The 23,031-nt window shown below is 37.7% G+C and overlaps 2 pseudogenes; one reads left to right on the top strand and one right to left on the bottom strand.

Moving 5' to 3' along the window:
• Positions 1–1,780: 1,780 nt before the first annotated feature.
• On the top strand, positions 1,781–5,474 carry LOC118834439 (annotated as a pseudogene).
• Positions 5,475–9,329: 3,855 nt separating this feature from the next.
• Positions 9,330–10,004, bottom strand: LOC118841959 (annotated as a pseudogene).
• Between the last annotated feature and the right edge of the window lie 13,027 nt (positions 10,005–23,031).

The raw sequence follows: 23,031 nt of genomic DNA, 5'->3' as shown, positions 1-23,031 counted from the left end.
TATGATTCTCACATTTACTTGTCCATCCTTAACATCTCTCCTAAACTTCAAACTCAGATCTCAAACTTCCCATTATACATCTCAAACTGACATCTTAAACTCATAGACATCTTAAACTCAGTATGTCCAAACTACATTATCTTTCTCAAACACACACACGCACACACATCCCTTCCAAGAATCCTATTACTACTGCCACAGGAATAAGCATCATCCCAAACATCCAGGCTTGAAAGGTAGGTATCATTGTCTACTCTTCTCCCCCCCCCCCAGCCTCTCTCTCTCTCTTTCTCTCTCTCTCTCTCTCTCTCTCTCTCTCTCTCTCTCTCTCTCTCTCTCTCTCTCCCCCCATCCATATCCAGTCTGTTGCAAGTTCTATTGATTTTGTCTTTGAAATATCTCAAATATTCTCCTTTTTCTCCTATGATATGCCACCACACTGGTATATGCCCTTAAAAGCTCCCACCTGGATTGTTGCGATAGACCCCTGGGTAGATTCACCTGCATCAAGTTTCTTGCATCTCTAGTTCATCCTCCACTGGGCTGTAAAATTGATCTTCCTAAAATGTAAGTTTGACTATATCAAACCACTATTCAATAAATTCCAGTGACTCCTATTGCATACAGGCTCAAATATATAATCTTCTGTTTTACTTTTAAAGTCTTCCACAACCTGGCCCCTTTCTGCCTTTCCAGTTTTCTTACACATTATTCCCCACAATATGATCCAGTGATACTGGCCTCTATCATTCCTCACATCAGTAAATACAGACTTAAAGTAACTTTTATTTGCCATACTGTTCCAAGTACTAATTATATAAAGAAAAAAAAAGACAATCCTTGCTCTCAAAGAGCTCACAAACTAATAAGGGAGACAATATGCAAATAAGTATGTACAAACAAGCTATATATAAGATACAGAAAAATAATCAACAGAGGTAAGGCCCTAGAGTTAAGAAAGACCCAGGAAGGCTTGCTATAGGTGGGATTTTAGTTGGTACCTGAAGAATGCCAGAAAAGTCAGGAGGCAGAAAAATGCAAAAGGAGAACATCCCATGCATGGGGGATAGCCAGTAAAAATGCCAGGATTTAGAAGATGGGGTTTTCTTTCTTTTTCTCTCATTTAATTATTTAAATATCTTTTTTATTTTTAATTTGGAGCTCCCTCCCTCCAGTCCAAAATGATATCAGTTATGTATGTGAAATCATACAGAACATATTTCCATTTTAGCCATGTTACAAAAAAGCAAGAAAAAATTTAAAAATGAAAAAAAATATACTTCATTTTGAACTCAGAATTCATCAGTTCTCTCTCTTGAAGTGTGTAGTATTTTTCATTATGAGTCCTTTAGGACTGGCTTAAATCATTGTATTGATTACAATAGCTAAGTCTTTCACAGTTGATCATCATTATTGTACACAATGTTCTCCTGGTTCTGCTCACTTCACTTTGCATCAGTTCATCTACGTTTTCCCAGGTTTTTCTGAAACCATCCTGCTCATCATTTCTTACAGCATAGTAGTATTCCATCACAAATCACATATACCAACTTGTCTGGCCATTCCTCAATTGATGGATATCCCCTAAATTTCAGTTCTTTGCAATCACAAAATAAGCTCCTACAGTATTTTTGTACCTATAGGTCCTTTTCCTTTTTCTTTTATCTCTTTGGGTGTCTTTGAATGACAGAGGATTTTAGACTTAATCCTGGCTGTAATAGGGAGCCACTGGAGCTTATTGAGTGGGGATAAGGGAAAGTGACATTAATTTGAAAGCTGAATGGCGGATAGATTGGAATGGGAAGAGACTACAGGCAGGCACATCAAACAAGTAGGCAATTGCTTACTTGTTCAGGTGAGAAGGGATGAGGGCCCAACTTCCCAGACATCCTAACTTCCTAACTTCCCTGACTTCTTTCAAGTCTCAGACAAAATCCTGCCTTCTGTAAGAAACTCCCTCCATCCTTATTAATGCTAGTGCCTTTCGTTTGTTGATTATTTTCAATTTATCCTTATAAATCTTGTTTTTGTTTTTTTGCATTCCCCTCCCATACTGTAAACTTCCTCAAGAGCAGGAACTGATTTGATTGTCTTTTATCTTTCTGGTATCCCCAGTGCTTAACACTGGCCTGACATATATTAGGCTCTGGATAAATGCTTGTTTGCTGAGTGTTAAGGTATGCTGGCTCAAGCGGATTTCACCCATCCATAGTCTTAGTTCTGACAATTTCTTATGGCTTTAAATGACCAGATGGCCAAGGGATTGGAGTGGGGAAGAGGACACCCAGACAGGTTAAGTGATATAATTGGGAGTTACTGTTATCATTTCTCAATTAAAGTATAAAGTTTACACATATATATACACACAATACATACATAAATGTACATACAACATACACGTACATATATACATATCAGCACAATGTTTACATATATTAATACATATGTGAATTGAGCATATTGTATAATATCCTCAAATATGAGTTGTCATCTAATCAAATGATACATATATACATACATGCATACAGAAATACACATGTGACTATCAATTGCATATATATATACATATATATCTTTATGCTTTTACAGATATTTTTCAACATACACAGTTGATGTACATATGTATTTATTTGGTTCCAATTTTCCCTCATGGAGGTGAATGTATAATTCATGTGTCTTAACAATTATTTCTAGGTCTAGGCTGATTAGACTCTAAAATGAATGAACATCAGTGGAGGTATTCAATTTCTTGCACCCCTTTATTGAATGCAGTTGAATGTATGATTTCTCTATAGCACAAAACCTGGAGGTCCGAATGTAAAATGCTAAGTGGTATTAACATTCACTCATATTACTGTTTAGCAAAGCACAGATGATAGAGTTGGGAGTGGGGGAGAGTAAACGAAATTAAAGGAAAACAAATGCAGAACAGATGTTGGATCATACATTTCCATTCAAGAGAATAATAAATGCATGCTCTAGCTTGCCAGATGAGGTTAAAGAGCATGAATACCAAGTTAATTTCATAAACAATTAGATGCTCTTTGGGGGGAAATCCTATGCCAATTGAGACAAATCATAATTAAATCAAAGTGTACCTTCTTTGCCCCTTTATTTCAAGTCCTCTCATTGTTAGCTTTTTACTCCTGCTTTTATTTAGAAAGCAAATTGTATTACTGTGGCAGATTTGCAAGGTTGGACTCTGGGTCCTCCTCGAGCTTCTTATATCCACTTGGAGAAATGCAGATAGAGCCAGCTCTACAATATCTTTCAAGTTTTGGGAGATTAGTGGAGTCGAGCGAGAAGGAGAAAGATGCATACAGTAGGTAGCTAAATTACAACTAAAAGCAGTGTGTAAAATAGAAATTTCAATTCAAAAAAAATTAATTAAGCAATACTGCATTAAAGTCATTGTACTGGGAGCTGGACATGAAAGGGACCAGCCACCTAGGAGTTTACAATTTATCAGCAAGCTATGGTGTAATAAGTATCACATGCAATTCCATCTCCCTGAAGACATTCAACAAAAATATCCCCCTTTTGTTAAGTGGTTATTGTGTGAAAAACTGTTAGTATTGGGTATATAAAGTCAAAGGAGGGGAGATAAGAATTCTGAAAGGCTGAGATGAGGAAAAAACACCACAGACCATCAAGTCCATAGGTTCCCAAAGTGAGGGATACCTCCCCCTGGAGGGGTCTGGAATGATGTGGAGGTGGGGCAGGGGAGCCATAGTAGCCTTGGGTGCAATTGGGATGTGTTGAATAAAAATAAGGGGGCCGTGAAAGCATAAGTAAAGAAGACAAGAGAAGAACATTTTGAAAAACTATTCATACATGTTTCATCTGTTGTGTAACAGAGTTAAAGCCATAGTGATTACATTATTTTCCAAATAAACACACAAAATGCAAGTTATAAGTGATCAGTGGTCAAGTTGGCCAACAGGTCTTAATGAGCAAGGGTTGGCAGTAGAGCCAGTCACCCATTGTTGGGAAGTCCAGTTTGCAATGACCAGAATATGTGCCTGTAATGACTTGCTTACAATATGATATTATATGGTTACATGACACAATATTGCATCATCAAAATTTCAATGCAAGGAAAAATCCACAAATTTACAATAAACTATTAAATTTGAGTTCCCCAAGTCTGTTTTAGAGGAAGGGGTAATAGAGACCACTCCCAAGATCAAGCCATCCCTGTAAGGTTGGAAGGCAGGTAAAGCATGCCTCTCTGGCAGGCCAGATCCTGCCAGGGGACTCCATATAGCCCAGAGGCCAGGAGAAATGGAGGGGCAGAGGCCACAGGATGGAGGAAGAAGTAGAGTCCATGGGGCCCTGGCTGACCTGGAGGATCCTGCATCAGGCACAAGAGCAGCAGGAGGAGCTAGAGGCTGAACATGGCCTGGGTGATAAGACAATGCTGAGAAAGTTCAATATGTGGCTGGGACCAGGAGCCCAGGCTGGTTAATAAGATGGAGAGGAAGAGGATGAGGAGTGGCCAGCCTTGGAGAAGGCAGCAGAAATGGTGAGATCAGGGTATGACTCAGAGGTAGCTGTCAATCCTGAAGCTGAGTGTGCCATTGAGACGTTCATGAACAAGAACCCCCCCGCCCATTCATGTGTACACTGGCAAACATCATCATGGAGATATTGACAGAAAAGCAGACAGAGGCAGAAACTATTATGTCTGAGGGGTAAGGCTACCTTATGCCCCAGCTGGACCCCTGGGATCTTGAAGTCTACAAAGGTGTCAAAGAGGTGTTATCCAAGTAACAGAGTGGCAAACTTCTCAAGGCCTTTAAAATCATTCCCATTCTTTCCAATTGGGAGCAGATCTTCTATATCCCAGAGCCAGAGAGTTGGACTGCATGCAGCTGCCATGTACCAGGCCACCAGGATATTCTCATCCACTCTCAAGGATTGGATGGCCCAGCCCCTCTACAACTTGGTGCTCCTCCCTTCTGTGCGGGATGACATTGCTAAATACAAAAGCCTTAACTTTCACCTCTGCATGACACTCAAGAAAGCATTGTTCAAGACTGGGGCCTAGTTCAAAGGGATACTGATACCTTTATGTGAATCTGGTACCTGTATCCTTTGAGAGGCCATCATTGTGGGCAGCATCATCACCAAGAGCTCCATCCCTGTGCTGCACTCAAATGCAGCCATGCTGAAAATTGCTGAGATGGAATACAGTGGAACCAATAGCATCTTCCTACAGCTGCTTCTAGACAAGAAGAATGCATTGTCCCTCTGGGTACTAGATGCCTTGGTCTTCCACTTCCTGGCCTTCTGGACTGAGCAGCGAAAGCTGCCTGTTCTTTGGCACCAGAGCCTGCTGACCCTGGCTCAACGCTATAAAGCTGATCTGACCACAGAACAGAAGGAGGCGCCATTAGAGTTTCTTCACCTGCAGACCCACCCACAACTCCCCCAAAATTCAGAGGGAGCTGCTCACTACTGCTGCATTGTAGAAGGGCCCTCTGTGAATACGGACTGAGGATCCTGAGGAGGACTGCTACCCATTTTTGTAGGGATAGATAAGGATGACACATGAACTGTTCTATCATTTTTTCATGGCTCCTAGGACTGTGTGACTTGGGGGCAACTAAAGGACAAAACTGAAGTGCTTTGATCTCTCTAGCTAGACTTGAATTATAGTGGCCTAAGTATCTGACAGAACTTCTCCAGGTCCTGTTCTGGTCTAGAACCTGACAAGTACAGTTACACCCTGACTTGCTCTGTGGCATAGCAAAGAAGTTAGCAGCTGAGGCAGGTGGATCCTGGATGTGAACACACTAAAAATGCTATGTATTTAAAAACATTATTAAATTTAAGATGCACTATTTTTTAAAAATATATATATATTTTTTGAAATAATGCAAAAAAACTGTCAAAGTAGATTTCCAGGGGGGCACTAAGCAATTTTTAAAGGGTCAGTAGGCCAAATAAGCTTAGAAATTTCAGAATTCTAGTCCAATCCCATTCAATTTACAGATGAGGAAATTAAGACTCAGGGAGATTACATGACTTGCCAAAAGTTACACATGTAGTAAATACCAGGGAGAGGTTTTGAAACCAGCTCCCCTGATTCCAAAGTGAATACTCTTTCCTCTGTACCACCGTTCAAGAAATGGAGGAGAGCTTTGTGAGAATGCATGGATGACAGAGAGAATGCTGAATTGAATTCAGAGAACAGTAAGCAGACTAGTTTGGCTGTAATATTGAGTATGTGAAGGGAAACAATGGAAAATAAGATGGGAAAGGGAGTTTGGAGCCGAGTTATGGAGGGCCTTATATCATGTCCCTTTATAACTTCCCCAGGCTGTTTATAGCCCTTTTCTGACCCCTCCTCTTCTGTAATAATTTGCCTCCAGACTTCTTGCTCTTCCTGACATTTAGGCTCAAGTTCCATTAATCAATGCAGCCCTTGATTTTCATTGTAACCAGATCTCTTTGAATCTATGTTGGTTCCTTGTTTTCATGTGCAAATCACAGGTCTTTGCCATGTTCTCTTGCTCTGAAATTCTTGTCCACATTTTTCCATAAATTTTTGATAAAGAGATTACACTTAACCTACTGGAGAGATCTTCTTTAGTTCTAATATCTGAGGCTGGGCAAAGGGTGGGGCATGGATATGTCACACTACCATTGGTCCATCTGAATTCTCTCTCTGTCTCTGTCTCTGTCTCTGTCTCTGTCTCTGTCTCTATCTCTCTGTCTCTGTCTCTGTCGCTCTCTCTCTCCCCCTCTCCTTCCTATGGGCCTGTGTTCTAGCCAGACCTTGCCTGTATTATATATGGTATTTCTTGTAGCAACATCAGATTTAGAACTTGAAGGAATCATAACTATCATTTAATCCAATATCCTCAATTTGTAAGGTGTAAACTGAGGCCCAGGAAATTAAAACGACTTCTCTAAAGTCATGCAGATAGTATGAGACAAGGCTGAGATTCAAACTCATAGTAATAAAATTTAAAGACCACTAACTCTAGAGTCTGGGGGCCTGGGTTCAACTCTTTCCTCTGACTTTTATTACATATGTGACCTTGAACAAATCACTTAATCTCCAAAGATCTGCTTCAGTTTCTTCAACTATAAAATGAGGGATTTGGATTAGATGGTCTCCAAGCAGAGTGGATTAAAAACGAGAATGCTAAAATATGTTGTGTACAAGAAACACCTTTGAAGCAGAGACACACACACAGAGTAAAGTTAACAGGTTGGAGCTGAATATATTATGCTTCATCTGGAGTGGAAAAAGAAAAGCAATCCTGAATAGGTATTCTGATTCCAGTCAAAGCAAAAGTAAAAATAAATCTAATTAAAAGAGATAAAGAAGGAAACTACATTTTGCTCAAAGGTACCACAGACAACGATGTAATATCAATACTAAACATATATGAACCACATGGTATAGCACCCAAATTCATAGAGGAAAAGTTAAGCGAGTTACAGGAAGAAATAGACAGCAAAACTATACTAGTGGGGGACCTAAACCTCCCTCTCTCAGATCTAGATAAATCTAATCACAAAATAAACAAGAAACAAGTTAAGGAGCTGAATAGGATTTGAGAAAAGCTAGATATGAATGACCTTTGGCAAAAACTGAATGGAGACAGAAAGGAATATACCATTTTCTCAGTGGAACATGATACCTATACAAAAATTGACCATGTATCGGAACAGAAAAATCTCACAATCAAATGGAGAAGGGGAAAATATTAAATGAATCTTTTTTTCAGATCATGATGCAATTAAAAATTACATGTAATAAAGTGTCATGGAAAGACAAACTAAAAATTAACTGGAAATTAAATGGTTTAATCCTAAAGAATGAGTGGTTCAAACAACAAATCAAGAAAAAATCAATAATTTCATCAAATAGAACAGTGATAATGAGACAATATACAAAAACTCCTGGGATACAGCCAAAGCAGTTCTTGGGGAAAATTTTACATCTCTAAATGCTTCCATGAATAAAATAGGGAATGAGCAGATCAATGATTGGACATGCAACTGAAAAAGCTAGAAAGAAATTAAAAATCCTCAATTAAATAACAAATTAAAAATTCTGAAAATCAAAGGAGAGATAGTAAAATTGAAATTAAGAAAACTATTGAACTAACAAATCAAACACAGAGCTGGTTTTATGAAAAACAATAAAATGCATAAGACTTTGGTTAATTTGATTTTAGAAAAAGAAATAAGAAAAACAAATTACCAATATCAGAAATGAAAAAGATGAATTCACCACCAATGAAGAGGATATTAAAGCAATAATTAGAAACTATTTTGCCCAACTGCATGCCAATAAAATCTGGCAATATAAGTGAAATCACTGAATATTTACAAAAATATAAATTGCCCAGATTAACAGAAGAGGAAATAAAATTCTCTTTTTTTAGTTTCAAAAAACTTTTATTTGAGGCTCCCCTAAAAGCAAAATATCAGAAAACAATCCACTGCAGAGACATTTTATACTAAAGAAATAGTGTCTTTAACCCTTCCTTTCCCTTGAGTATACATGCTTTCATTTTATTATGAATATTTAAGAGCAGTTTTCCCCATGTCTAGATATTTGACTTGTTTAAAAAGGCACCCATAATTATGGCCCTCCATCATTCTGTACATCACTAGCAGGCATTGTGCAGCTTCTCTGTAGTCTCAACCACATACTGTAATGTAATTAGAAAGCTCTTTTGCCCAATGTAACAAAATATTTTAAGGTTATATTCTGCTTCCTTGTTATCTGCTGGAAAGAGAAGAATCTCTTAACTATGGCTAGAACACTCAACATTTGAGAAAAAAACACTATCGGAAACACCTAAATTATTACAATTTGTTGGTCATAAACTTGTGGAGGTGAAACTCAACACTAGATGTGTTAAATAGTCTCCTCCCTCAAATGGATAATTAGAAAAAGAGATGATTTATCTATTAGGACAGTTAACAAAGTCTCCTAAGCAGTCTCTTTCCTAAATGCCAACCATACTAGGTGGCTGGTGATGGAGATTGCAACAGATCTCATAAGGATTTAAAAGTCCCAAGTAGTGCCATCTCAGAGATAGCCAGCAGAACAACAAGGGAGTTCAATGACCCAAGTGAAATGCTGGTAAAGGCACAAGGAGAAGAATCATGGGTGATTTTTGTGCCATTTTCACTTAACAAGCCATTAGTAGAACAGCCCAAAGACTCCTGACTTTCATCACCCCAAGATGTTTAAATCAATTACTGTAGGAAGACATGATTGGTAGGCTGGTAATCCTTCTGGCAGAGATTTTCAAGGGAGGCCCAGCCACACCCCAGCATGGTCTTGCTGGAGTAACCTATGGCTGAGGGGTGTACCGTAAAGTTTTTCTTGCCTGAAGGGAGCTCTTTGGTGAAGACACCTTTAGGAAACAATTTTTTGGCCTCCTCTTCAGAGATAGTTGGAACAACCATGACACTATCCTCACATTTCCAGTCAACGGGAGTAGTAACCTTCTTGTACGCTGTCAATTGAAGGGAATCAACCACTCTGATGATCTCATCAAAGTTTCTGCCAGTAGTTTCTGGGTAGAGGACAGACAGCTTCAACTTCTTATCGGGGCCAAAAATAAATACCACAGGAGCTGTCAGAGGCATGCCCTGCCCATCCGTTCATCTGGGTCTAACATGCCCAACTCAATAGCAAGGTCTTGGTTGTGATCGTGGATGATTGGGAAAGGCAGCTTCTCCGTGGGCTCATCTCTATTGTATGCATTGATATCCTTCCTCCAGTCAAGACGGTCTTGGACAGAGTCAATAGAAAGGCCGATCATCTTAACATTCCACTTCACAAATTCTGGGGCCATCTTTGCAGCACGGCCCAGCTCTGTTGTGCGCACTGGAGTAAAAAGCCGAGGGTGGGAGAAGAGAATGCCCCATGAGTCTCGGAGGAAGTCGTGTAAGCGGATGCGGCCGATCCTGGTGTCGGCCTCGAACTTAAGGGCCTCGTCTCCAAGCAGCAGACCTCCGGGCATGGCGACGGCGGCGAGGGACAGGAGGAGGACTGGGCGGAGGACTGGGCGGAGGAGGAGGAGCCGCAGCCAACGTGGGCGCTCGTTCGCGCCAGGCTGCCGCTCTCGGAAATAAAATTTTAATATGATTTTAGAAAAAGAAGTTGAACCACCACTTAATGAACTCCCTAAGGAAAAAAAAAATCTCCAGGGACAGATAGATTTACAAGTGAATTCTACCACACATTTAAAGAACATTATGTTTCAATATTGTATAAACTGTTTGGAAACCTAGGCAAAGAAAGAATCCTACCAAATTGCTTTTATGACACAAATATGGTGCTGATACCTAAACTGAGAAGAGCCAAAAGAGATGAAAAAAAATTAATGAGGTATTAGTAAAGAGATTACAGCAACTTATCACCAGGATAATACACTAGGACCATGTGGGATTTATACCAGGAATGCAGAGGTGGTTCAATATTAGGAAAACTATGAACATAACCATCCATATCAATAACAAAACCAACAGAAATCATGATTATCTCAATAGATTCAGAAAAAGCCTTTGACAAAATACAGCACCCATTCCTATTAAAAACATTATAGAGCACAGGAAAAAAATGGTGTTTTTCTTACAATCATAAGTAGTATCTATCTAAAACAATCTTCAAGCATTGTATGTAATGTGGATAAGCTAGAAGAACAGGAGTGAAACAAGAATGCACATTATCACCACTATTATTCAAAATTGTACTAGAAATGTTAGCTTTAGCAATAAGAGAAGAAAAAAGGAATTGAAGGAATTAGAATAGGCAATGAGGAAATAAAACTATCACTCTTTGCAGAACATATGATTGTATACTTAGAGAATCCTAGAGAATGAACTAAAAAACTGCTTGAAACAATTAACAATTTTAGCAATTTTGAAGAGTATGAAATAAACTAACATAAATCATCAGCCTTTATATATATTACCAATAAAGCTCAGCAGAAAGAGATAGAGAAATTCCATTAAAATAACTATAGACAATATAAAATATTTGGGAGTCTACCTGCCAAGGCAAATCTAGGAACTATATAAACACAATTACATCTCACTTTTCACACAAATAAAGTCAGATCTAAACAACTGGAAAAATATAAATTGTGCATGGGTAGGCCAAGCTAATATAATAAAAATGATAATGCTACCTAAATTAATTTACGTATTTAGTGCCATGCCCATCAAACTACCAAAAATTATTTCATAGTGCTAGAAAAATGATAACAAAATTCATCTGGAAGAATAAAAGGTCAAGAATATCAAGAGAATTAATGAAGGAAATGCAAAAGAAGGTGGCCTAGCCACACTAAATCTAAAACTATATTATAAAGTGGCAATCATCGAAACTATATGTAACTGACTAAGAAATAGAGTGGTGGATCTATGGGATAGGTTAGGTACACAAGACACAGTAGTCAATGACTATAGTAATCTACTGTTTGATCAACCCAAAGACTCCAGCTTCTGGGATAAGAACTCACTATTTGACAAAAACTGCTAGGAAAACTAGAAAATAGTATGGCAGAAACCAGGCAAAGACCAACATCTCATACCATATACCAAGATAAGGTCAAAATTGGTACATGATCTAGATATAAAGGCTGATACCCTAAACAAACTGGGAGAACAAGGAATAGTTGATGTGTCAGATCTATGGGGAAAGGAAGAATTCACGACCAAACACTAGATAGAGAACATTATGAAATGCAAAATAGATAATTTTGGTCATATTAAGTTTAAGAAGTTTTTGCACAAACAAAACCAAAATTACAAGGAAGGCAGAAAACTGAGAAACAAGTTTTGTAGCCAGTGTTTCTGATAAAGGCCTCATTTCTCAAATATATAAAGAACAAAGTCTTTTATAAGAATACAAATCATTCCCCAATTGACAAATGGTAAAAGGATATGAACAGATGAACAGATTTCTTCAGATGAAGAAATTAAAGCTATAGTGATATGAAAAAAATGCTTTAAATCACCTCACACCTATCAAATTGGTTAATATGACAGAAAAGGAAAATTATAAATGTTAGAGAAGATGTGGAAAAGTTAGACTCTAATTCATTGTTGAGGGAGTTGTGAACTGATCCAGCCATTCTGGAGGGGAATTTGGAACTATATTCAAGGGCAATCAAACTGGGCATACCCTTTGATCCAGCAATACAATTACTAGGTCTGTATACCAAAGAAATCATAAAAAAGAGAAAATGATCCACATGTACCAAAATGTTTATAGCAGCTCTTTTTTTGTGGTGGCAAAGTATTGGAAATTGAGCGGATGCCCATCAATTGGGTAATAGCTGAACAAGTTGTGATATATGTGGAATTCTGTTATGCTATAAGAAATGATGACCATGTGGATTTCAGAAAAACCAGGAAAGACCTAAATGAATTGATGCTGACTGAAGTGAACAGAATCAGGAGGCCATTGTACACAGTCACATTAACACTGCAATGATGAACTATTATTGACTTAGCTCTTCTCAGCAATTCAATGATCCAAGACAGTTCCAAAAGATTCATGACAGAAAATGGTATCAACATCCAGAGAAAGAATTTTGGAGTCTGAATGTGGATCAAAGCATATTATTTTTTTTCTTTGTTTGTTTGTGGCTTTTTCTTTTTCTTCAGTTTCTTCTTTTACAACATGACTAAAGTGGAAATATGTTTTCATGATTGCACATATATAACCTATATCAGATTGCTTGCCATCTTGGGGAGGGGACAGGGAAGGGAGAGAAGGAGAAAAATTTGGAAATTAAATCTCATAAAAATGAGTGTTGTAAACTATCTTTACATGTAATTGGAAAAAATAAAATACTATTAAGTGTGGTGAGTATGGAGGGTCACTATTGGGGGGACAAAAAGGAGATGAATTTTGTGGATGCCTGAGTCATATTAGGCTTTAAGTTCCCTGAAGGATCAGTATTGGGAAGGGACAAAATTGGGAATGTTGAAGGGAGTGGCATAGTTATGGTGGAGATAAGCCTACTATTGTTTTTGGGATGGAGAGGAGAGGATACAACCACCTTAGACTCACAAAGTCAAATCAACAAGCATTTATTATGTATTTACTATGAGACAGCCGTTGTGTTAAATACTGGGTATACAAAGAAAGGTGAAAAATAACCTCTGTTCTCAAGGACTTCATAGTCTAAAGAAGGGAGACAACATGCAAAAAGCTACGTACAAACAAGATATATACTGAGTAAAGTGGAGATAATAGAAAGAAGACATTAAAATTAAGTGGGATCATGAAAGACCTCTTGTAGATGAAAAGATTTTGCCTGGGACTTGAAGGAAATCACAGAAGCCAGAAGATTAGGATAGAGAGGGGTAGGGAACCTGTAACCTGGAGGGAGGCCACATGTGGCCCTCTAGGTCCTCACCTGTGGCCTTTTGACTGAGTCCAAGTTTTACGGAACAAATCATTTCATTAAGGGAATTTGTTTTGTGAAGTTTAGATTTAGTCGAAGGACCACACTTGTGGACATAGAGGGCCACATATGGCCTTGAGGCCCCATATTCCCCACCCCTGAGATAGAGATTATTGGGAGAGAGGTACCTATCACTGTCAGAGAAGGTTTGGTGGTTACTACGGAGTGCCCTCTAGTGTTGGGTGGTGTGCATAGCATGTGGGAATGAATTCCTATTAACTTGTAGCCCTTACTACTAAATGGAGTCATTCAGTTCTATCAATGTCCCCTGGAAACTATATAAGGTACATTTTGTAATTAACAATTCTATTGTTGTGCATGAGAGAAGGTGAGAAAATGGAAGGAAGAACATTTAGGCTTGGATCGAAGGAAAAGAGAAAAAAGATTTCCTATAATGAAAAATTTTAAGAGAAACAATTCTCCCCTAAGGGTTTAGAACCTTGGAGAAAGGGCCTTAGCACTAAGTATTTATGGTCATAAATTTCTTTTTTCTCCAAACATCAGAAGCATCAAGATAGACATGAGGAAACATATTGATAATATAAAAACAAACGTATAAGCATCAAGAGCAGAATATTTTCTGTTTACTTTCTGGCTTCTCTCCCTTGTGATGTTTTGTAAAAGTATCAAATGGGGTAACACATCTAATTTTTTGAGCAAAATTCAGTGTTAAATAATTGAAAGCTATACACCATTATTCTCCGCACACAGGTGCCAATTCTATAACTAAAAGTATCCTCTTCACTCCTCAAAGTTCCTGATAGTATTCAAACATAGCTCTTTGTTTGTAAGTCCATCCCACTTTCCAATTGATCATAGAAATTTTTTCAGTATTTGGTCAACAAATATCCACTAAATGTAATACATAACAATCCCAGATACGTGACAAATACTAGATTATGTCTATGAGTGCTAAGATGAAATGAAATCTACACTGTTGTCAAAGAGTTTACAATCTAATAGCAGCAACTGGGTGTAAAACCATATTACAATTATTAGTAAATTTAAGTGTAGCAGATAATACAGAGGCTCTTAATTCATTTGGAATTTTGTCCTATGTAAGTACACCCTTCCTTGATTATCTAACCAAACTGGTAGTGAGGCCATAGAAATAGGTGAATCCTTTGACAACCAACTCCCAGCCTACCACTCACAGCCCTTTCACCTGTGTAGGACCTACCAGAGCTTGAAATCCACTGATGTAGCTATTAAGACACCAAAGTCACCTCCATGCCACATTGAAGAATCAGAACAGACCTCTGATCCATTCAACCTGAATAAATTATCTGGAAGTAGTAGAAATTCAATTGTAGAATCAAAGAACCTCAAAATCTGGAAGGGCTCTCAAAGGCCATGAGGCCAATTGAAGACTGAATAAGAATCTTCTCTATGGCATTGCCAATAGTGATCATCTGTTCTTTACTTGCAGACTTCTAATGAGGGGGTATCCACTACTTTTGGTGGCAGCTCTAATTGTAATAAACAAAAGCTTGTGTTTATTTAAACTAAATTATGCCTCTTTCAAACTTTATTACTACTAGTTCAAACTTTTAGGATCAAGGAAATAAGTCTAACTTTTTTTGTAGGTGACAGTCCTATAAATAATTTAATGGAGCTATCATATCCCCTCCCCATCATCCAAAATCTTATATTATCTGTAATTAGTATTTCTAATTCCTTTAGCCAAGTTTTATATAAATATCCTCAAAAACTTCAAGGCTATTCATCACCTTAGTTGTGTTTCCCTGGAATTTCTACAGCTTTTAAATATTCTCCTTAAAATGTAGGGCCCAAAACTCAACACATTATTCTAGATGTGACTTGAAAAGAGTAAAGAGCAGTGGGACAATCACCTCCCTAGTCATAGGATACAATACAAAGGACCTCAGAGGCCATCTTGTCATGAGATCACAGTTCTAGAGATTTAAGTTTAAAGGTGACAGGTGACAATATCTATACAAGAAAGGTAGCTACAGGAGTGGAGAGGATGTATATGGCAAATGTGAAGTTAAGTATAATAAAATTTAGCAACAGATTATATATGTGGGATGAGTGCCAATGAGAAGTTGAAGATGACACCAAGGTTACGAGTAAGAATTTCAGAAAGAATGATGGTACTATTTATATTAACAGGACATTTTATAAAAGGTGAGGGTTTGGAAGAAAAGATTATGTCTTGTTTTGGACATGCTGAGTTTATGAAGTCTACTGGGAATCCAAGTCACAATGTCCGCAAGTTATTTGCTGATGCAAGTGTTCAGGAGGTAGATTAAGGCTGTATATACAGGTCTGGGAAGGATCTACATAGACATCATATTTGAACCCATAGTTGCTGATGAGATCACCAAGCAAGGTAAATAGTATAAAGAGAAATGAGAAGAGAGCTCAAGAGAGCCTTGGTACACATCCATGGTTAAAGAGAGTCATGCACATGAAGATCCAGCAAAGGAGAATGAGATGGAATGGTCAGACAGATAGGAGGACAATCAGTAGGGAACACTGTCACAAAAACCTAGAGAGGAAAGCAATCTCCAAAAGGAATTGCTAATTGGCAGTTTGAAAGGTTTCAGAAAGGTCAAGAAGGAGGGGCCATGAAAAAGGTCATAAGATGCAGCAATTCAAAGATAATTTTTAACATGGGAAAGAGTAGCTTCAGTTGAATATTAAGGTTGGAAGCTACAGAGAGTTTATAAGAGAGTAAGAAGAGAAATAGAGACACCTTGTGTACATTATTTTTTCAAGGAGTTTAATTGAGAAAAGGATGGGAGATACAGGAAGATAGCTAGCCAGGATGGTTGGATTAAATAGGGTGGTTTATTTAGGCAGGGATAGGGGAAACATGAGTGTGTACATAGGCAGCAGGGGAGGAAGCAGAGAGAGGTTTAAGTTTAAAGAGTGATAATAGGATTGAGGAAGAACAAAGCAAATGTATGTGAAGATGTTGTTGAGGTAGAAATTATAAGATTGGGCAATGGATTGGATATGTGTGGTTAATAAGAACTAATAATTGGGAATTCACTTTCTTGACAAACTTTGGTGACTGGGAAGATGGTGGTATCCTCAGCAGTAATAGGAAGTTCCAAAAAAGTTGAGAATTTTGAGGCGTAGATAATGAGGTCCTTTTTTGAACATTTTGCATTCAAGATACTTACAGGGCATTCCATGGGAGATGACCAGAAAGCAGGTGGTGATGTAAGAGTAGAAAAGATACATAAAGAAAGAAAGAGAGGAGTGGAGATATAATTAATATACAGGGTGACCTAGTGGAATTTGTTAAGTTTTATGCTTGACTGAACCAGTAGGACAGAAGAGTGTCATGGAAACCCAGAAAAGAGATAGTATCCAGGAAAGAAGGCAAATGTCAAAACCAAATGCTGCAGGGAGGTTAATAAGAACAAGAATTAAGAAAAGGCCATTAGATTTGGCCTTTAAGTGTCATGGGTAAATATAAAGTATCTTAAATAAATTTGGAGAGTACAGTAACGAAATTTAGAAGAGACTGAGAAGAAATGTGGAGGTCCTGAGTATAGGTAACTTTCTCAAGGAGGTAAGCTGTGACGTGAAGGCCCGATACAGAGCAAGAGCTATCAGGAATAGTAGTATTCAGTGTTTTATGGAATTTTCATGGTTTTTTTTTCTAGTGAGCAAGATATGAAAATATTTAGAAGCAGAAAAGGAATTATGAGATAGCAAGAAATTGAAGATTACAGAGAGAATAAAGGTGATACCAAGAGCAATCTGCTGCAGAATATAGGAAAGGACAGAATCTAAGGTGCATGTAAAGGAGTTAGCTTTCAAAAAGAAAAGAAGCACCTATTCACGTGCAACAGGGACAAAAGAAAATTTATTGGGAAAGATGTCACAAATATATGATGATGAGGAGAGGAGAAGGCTTATGGTGAATCCTCTCATATTTTTTTCGATGAAATATGAGGCAAAATTCTCAGCTGAGAGATTAGGAAGGAGGGGTGAAAATGGGAGGCCAAAGGAGAGATGAGAGAGTTTGGAAGAGATGCTGTAGAGAATGAGATATTGAAGTGTTTGGGGGAAAGTAGAATTTATTGCTTTGAAAGAGATTATTAGATAACATAAATTTGTACTAGCATTGTATCAGCATTGTTTCATGGTTGTTTCTTTCTCCAGTGAGCAGAATGTAAATAAGAGCAAAGGGGGCAAAAGGCAGAAGAATCCAGTTTGGGAATTTTGCCAAGTCATGACCAGCAATAGGACAAAAAGAGCTGGCTTACCAAGAAATCAAGATAATGAAAGGAGGAAAATGTAGCCTGTGTAGAAGGAATGTCCTAGGAAAGAACTGAGTAGTGGAGGCGCTGGAGGTTAAAGTGAGGATGAAGAGCGAGGTAAGAGTCATAACGCACATGGAAATATGGAAGGATAAAGATTATGATCAGGAGGAATAATTTCAGAGTTTATGACCATAAAAGAGAATTGTGCATGGTGGCAAGGTCAAATTTATGACCATCTCTCTGGGTACTTGAGGTAGAATGGAAGAGTGGATGCTGAGAAATAAGTAGATAGAGGAACTGAGAAGTCACTATATATGTTTTAATTTCTGAACATGAGGGGAGTATTTGAGGTGAGAAAGACTGTGAATCAAGCCCTTAACTCATTGAAGAAGACAGAACGACCTTACATTTTGCAGAGTAAATAACATCACCCAGCATCTAGATTAGGTGATAAATTAGAGTAATTTATACCCCTAAAGGAGAAAAAGTTGCTAAATTATGATGATAGAGGGAGTCTGGGATTGGCAATTTGGGAATAAGGAGTATGCTGGCTCTCCCAACATGACCAATGGTATGAGAGAAAGGGTAGCCAGTATAGGAAAGAGTGGAGAGATATGGTGTCTGGGCAGGAGGGACTCAGATCTCAATGAGTGCCAGAAGAGGAAAGGAGAGAAAAAATAAGATGTTTAAGATGAAAGGAAATCCAGCACCAGATTTCAAACTGTATTATAAAGATATAATCATCAAAACAATTTGATACTAGTTAAAAAATAGAGTAGTAGATCAGTGAAATAGATTAAGTACACAATGTACACAATGCAGAGTAATAAATTATCATAGTAACCTTGTGTTTGATAATTCCAAAGATCCAGGCTTTTGGGACAAGAACTCACTATCTGACAAAAACTTCTGGGAAAGCAGGTATACCATTATCCAAGCTTGGTATCCAAGCATAAACTTGGTACAGACCAACATCTCACACTATGTACTAAGATAAGTTTTAAATAGATACATGATTTAGACATAAAGGATGATATAAGTAAATTAGAGAATCATAGAGTATTTTACCAGTCAGATACAGTCAACCATCAGAACTGAGTCAAATTTATAAGAATACAAGTCATACTCCAATCGATTAACGGTCAAAGGATATGAACAGGAAGTTTTCAGAAGAAGAAATCAAACCTATTTATAGTCATATGGGAAAACACTCTAAATCACTATTGATTAGAGAAATGCAAATTAAAACAATTCTGAGGTACCACCTCACACCTTTCATGTTGGCTGATATGGCAGAAAATGAAAATGGCAAACATTGGAGGAAGTGTAGAAAAATTAGAACACTAATGAATTGTTGGTGGGGTTGTGTACTGATACAACACTTGGAGAACAATTTGGATCTATTACCAAAACGCTATACATCTGTGCATACCCTTTGATGGAGAAATGCCACTACTAGGTCTGTATCCCAAAAAGATAAAAGGGAAAGGAGCTATATGCACAAAAAATATAGCAGCTTTTTTTTTGCAGTATCAAAGAATTAGAAATTAAAGGGATGCCCATTAACTAGATAATGGCTGAACAAGTTGTGGTATGGTTATGATGGAACACTATTGCGGTATTGAGATTAGCATGATGCTTTCAGAAAAACCTAAGAAGTCTTATATGAACAGGTGCAAAATACAGTAATCAGAACCAGGAGAACATCGTACACAGCAAGAACAGTGTTGAAAGATGATTAACTGTGATTGACTTGGCTATTCTCAGCAACAGAACGACCCAAGACAATTCCCAAGGACTTATGATGAAAAATACTCTCCATCTCTGGAGAAAAAAAAATTAATAAAAGTCTGAATGAAGATCAAAACGTGCTTTTTTAACTTTATTTTTCTAGGTTTTTTGGGGGGGATGTCTGTGTTTCCTTTTGAAACATGGCTAATATGCAAATACATTTTTCAGAGTAAATAAAAGATATCATAAGTGTGTGATTATTTTTTTAAATGGGCTACTCACATGGCAGTTATAAGAGATAAACAACGGATGATCCATGGGATCCATTAGTATTCATGAGATGTTATGCAAAAAACATGGAAGGCAGTTTGGGCATCCTCTCATGGCAACCTTAAAGAGAAGACATAAGCAAGAATCCCACAGGATATGTATGTAAGTTTGCTAAGGTGAGATCTTAATCACTGGAATAAATATCCATATCATTGTGATCCATTTGAATTGTCCATTTGAGTATTTCAGATAAGAAAATGGTTTGGAAAAAGACTAAAGTTAATGAAACTAATAAGGCAAGAGAGTCATGAGGACCTGATTTAAGATCTATATACTAGGTAGTCTTATTTCATTAACTAGTGTATTTTATTTTGTCTACTGTAAATGCAAATTTCTACTGATTCATAGCATCCTACCTTTCAAAGGGAAGCTAAATGATAGATCAAGACAGGCCAAATGAAACTTCAGTTTTGGGGTGTTCTATTTCTGAATCATAATGGACATTTACATTAAGCATGGTTTATTGTAATCCTTGCTACTTGCATGCTGAGTTAGCAATTTTCTTTGAAGAAAATTTCCTTGTACCTTTGTCAAATGGCCTATCACAAGAGCAATAGATTTTGTTTTCTTCTAATTTCTGCCAAAGGTTTTGACTCACTGTTCCATACCCACCCTCTAAGGAGGGAAAAAACCAACTTTCTGTCAAGGTCATTCTCATGATATTTATCAGCATCCAGGCAGAACAAACTGCCCATCCTGAGCTAACTACCACCTCCCATGTCCTCCCGTTCATATATCATACTTAGGTTAATTATGGGAACTGGCCCATCAAAGATTTTCCCCAGACTACAGGCGCCTCTATTTGAGGCTGTTGCTGATCAAAAACTGGAAAAGATTGTCCATGAGCTAAGCACTTATGCCCTGGCCAATTAGAACTTGGAAGACTTTCCACAGGCTCATGTATGCACCACCTTACCAATCAGTAATATTAAATTTAAGAATATTGGAAGAAAAGGGACTTTACTGATAAAGATTAATGTCAGAAGTAGATGTTTGGTTTTTTTTAAATGATATAGTCAAGAACAAATCATTCCAAATTAAAGATATCATGTGACCTTCAAATGGATGCTGTCCCTTGTATCAGCATGGAAAAGACTGGTTCAGAGACAAGCAAAAAAACTAGATGAGTATAAGGGAATGTATTCTTTATCTGAAATAAACCTAGTGTGGACCACAGGTTGCATTTGCTTCCTTGCTCATCTAAAACTGAAGTAACTGTAATTTATTTCTGCAAAAACTTGTATCTTTCGATAAATCTCACTGTAATATATGAGAGTCATGTATTTGGATGTGTTTTCATCTTTTAATGTTTTAGAGGTAATGTTTATTGTAGGAATTATATATTTAGATAGCATTAGCTACTAAATGTAGGAGGAAAGGGCAGGCAAACTTGTTTATGAATCCAAAACTTGGAATCAATTCCAAGAACCTGGAAGTGAACTATTAATAAAAGTAAATTACTAGGAGCAATAGATATTTTTGAGGGAATATGCATAAGACATGTTAATGTTTGCAGGTATGGTTGAGGGAGAGGGAGAAATTGAGATTCACTTACAAGGCTGCGAACCCAGTTGAGGGGAAGTATGATAGTACCAACAACAGAAACAGTGAAGTTTGAAGAAGGAATGAGCTGGGGTTGGGGAGAAAAGAGCAAAGGGAAAAGTGTAATCCACATCAGTGGAGGGAACCCACACAGACTCTTAGATCTCCTTCCCTGCCTGTGGTCATGACCTCAGGGGAACAGAATAACTTGGATACTGATTCATGAAAGCATTCAGTACAGTTTTACTTGTTAATCAGTCACCCCAAAGGAGTAGCTGGTGCTACTTTTCCTGGATCGGCATTTAGGTCATGCCTACCAACAGCGCATATTCCCCAGGGCTTTGTTGTGCATCCTCTTCTCTTCTTTCCTGGATATTATCTCATTTGGTAATCTCATAATATTCATGGATTTTATTATCACCTCTGTGTTGATGTCAGATCTACTTATCCAGCCCTCTCCTCCCTCCTAATCTCCAGACTCATATCTCCAACTACCTATTAGACCTCTCAACCTGGATTTTGAAAACTGAACTAATTTGCCCCAACTTGCTTTTCTGAACTTCCCTAATAGTGTCAAGCATACCATCATCCTCCCAGTCACCCAGGCTTGAAACTTAGGCATGAAATTCAACTCACCCCTGATGTCCAGTCTATTGCCAGGTCTTTTCAATTTGACTTCTATAACATCTCTCTTATTTGTCCTCTTCTCTCCTCTGATCCTGCCACCATTCTACTTTAGGCCCCCACCACCTTACACCAGGACTTTTACAATATCCTGTTTGTTGATCTCCCTGACTCAAGTCTCCAATGCATCATCCACTCAGCTGTCAAATTATTCTTCCTAAAGTATAGCTTTAATCATGTTTTCCCCTCTCCCTCCATTCAATAAACTCCAGTGGCTCCCTATCAACTCCAGAAACATATCTAAAATCATCTGACTGGTATTCAAAACTCTTCATAACCTTTGCCCCTCTGACCTTTCCAGCCTCCTGACGTCTTGCTCCCCCATATACATATTCTGAGACCCAGTGACACAAGCTTCATATAATACATTCCATCTCCCAACTCTAGGCATTTTCAATGGTTGTTCCTCATACTTGGAACATTCTCCCTCTTTTTCTCTGCCTTCTGGCTTCCTTTAAGTTCCAGATAAAATTCCATCTTTTATAATAAGCTAAGCACCTTAATATTAGTGCCTTTACTGTTTTGATTATCTCTATTTGATCTTGCATGTAACTTGTTGTACATATTGGTTTGTATATTGCCTCTCCCTCTAGACTGTGAGCTCCTCAAGAACAAGGATTGCATTGTGTCTGTCTTCGTATCTTTAGTATAGTACTTGGCTCTTAGTAGTAATTAATAATTACTTATTGACTGACTAATTCAACAAATAATTCAAATTCATTCATCCTTGGAGAGATCAATATTGCATTAAACATCACCCCTAAGCACCATCGTGTACCTTCATCCTGTCTGGTGCTGTAAGGACACCTATCCTCAAACATAGATCCAATTCTTTCAAAGGTCAAAATAAAATTCCCTTATACAGTTGCCAATCAATAAGTGCTGTTTATGTATGTGAACTTTAAGATTAATATTCTCTGAAAACAAACTTTTTCAAACAATCTAAGTGCATTGTTTTCCTGTAGCTTTGATATTTTTCTCATTGAAAACACCCTGCATGTCTAATGAAGCATAAAGTCCCCCATTCCTACCTAAAA

Source organism: Trichosurus vulpecula, chromosome 1 (assembly GCF_011100635.1).
Source record: "Trichosurus vulpecula isolate mTriVul1 chromosome 1, mTriVul1.pri, whole genome shotgun sequence".
Classification (NCBI taxonomy): domain Eukaryota; kingdom Metazoa; phylum Chordata; class Mammalia; order Diprotodontia; family Phalangeridae; genus Trichosurus; species Trichosurus vulpecula.
The sequence above is the reverse complement of the archived record's forward strand: the minus strand, read 5'-3'. Positions and strand labels throughout refer to the sequence as shown.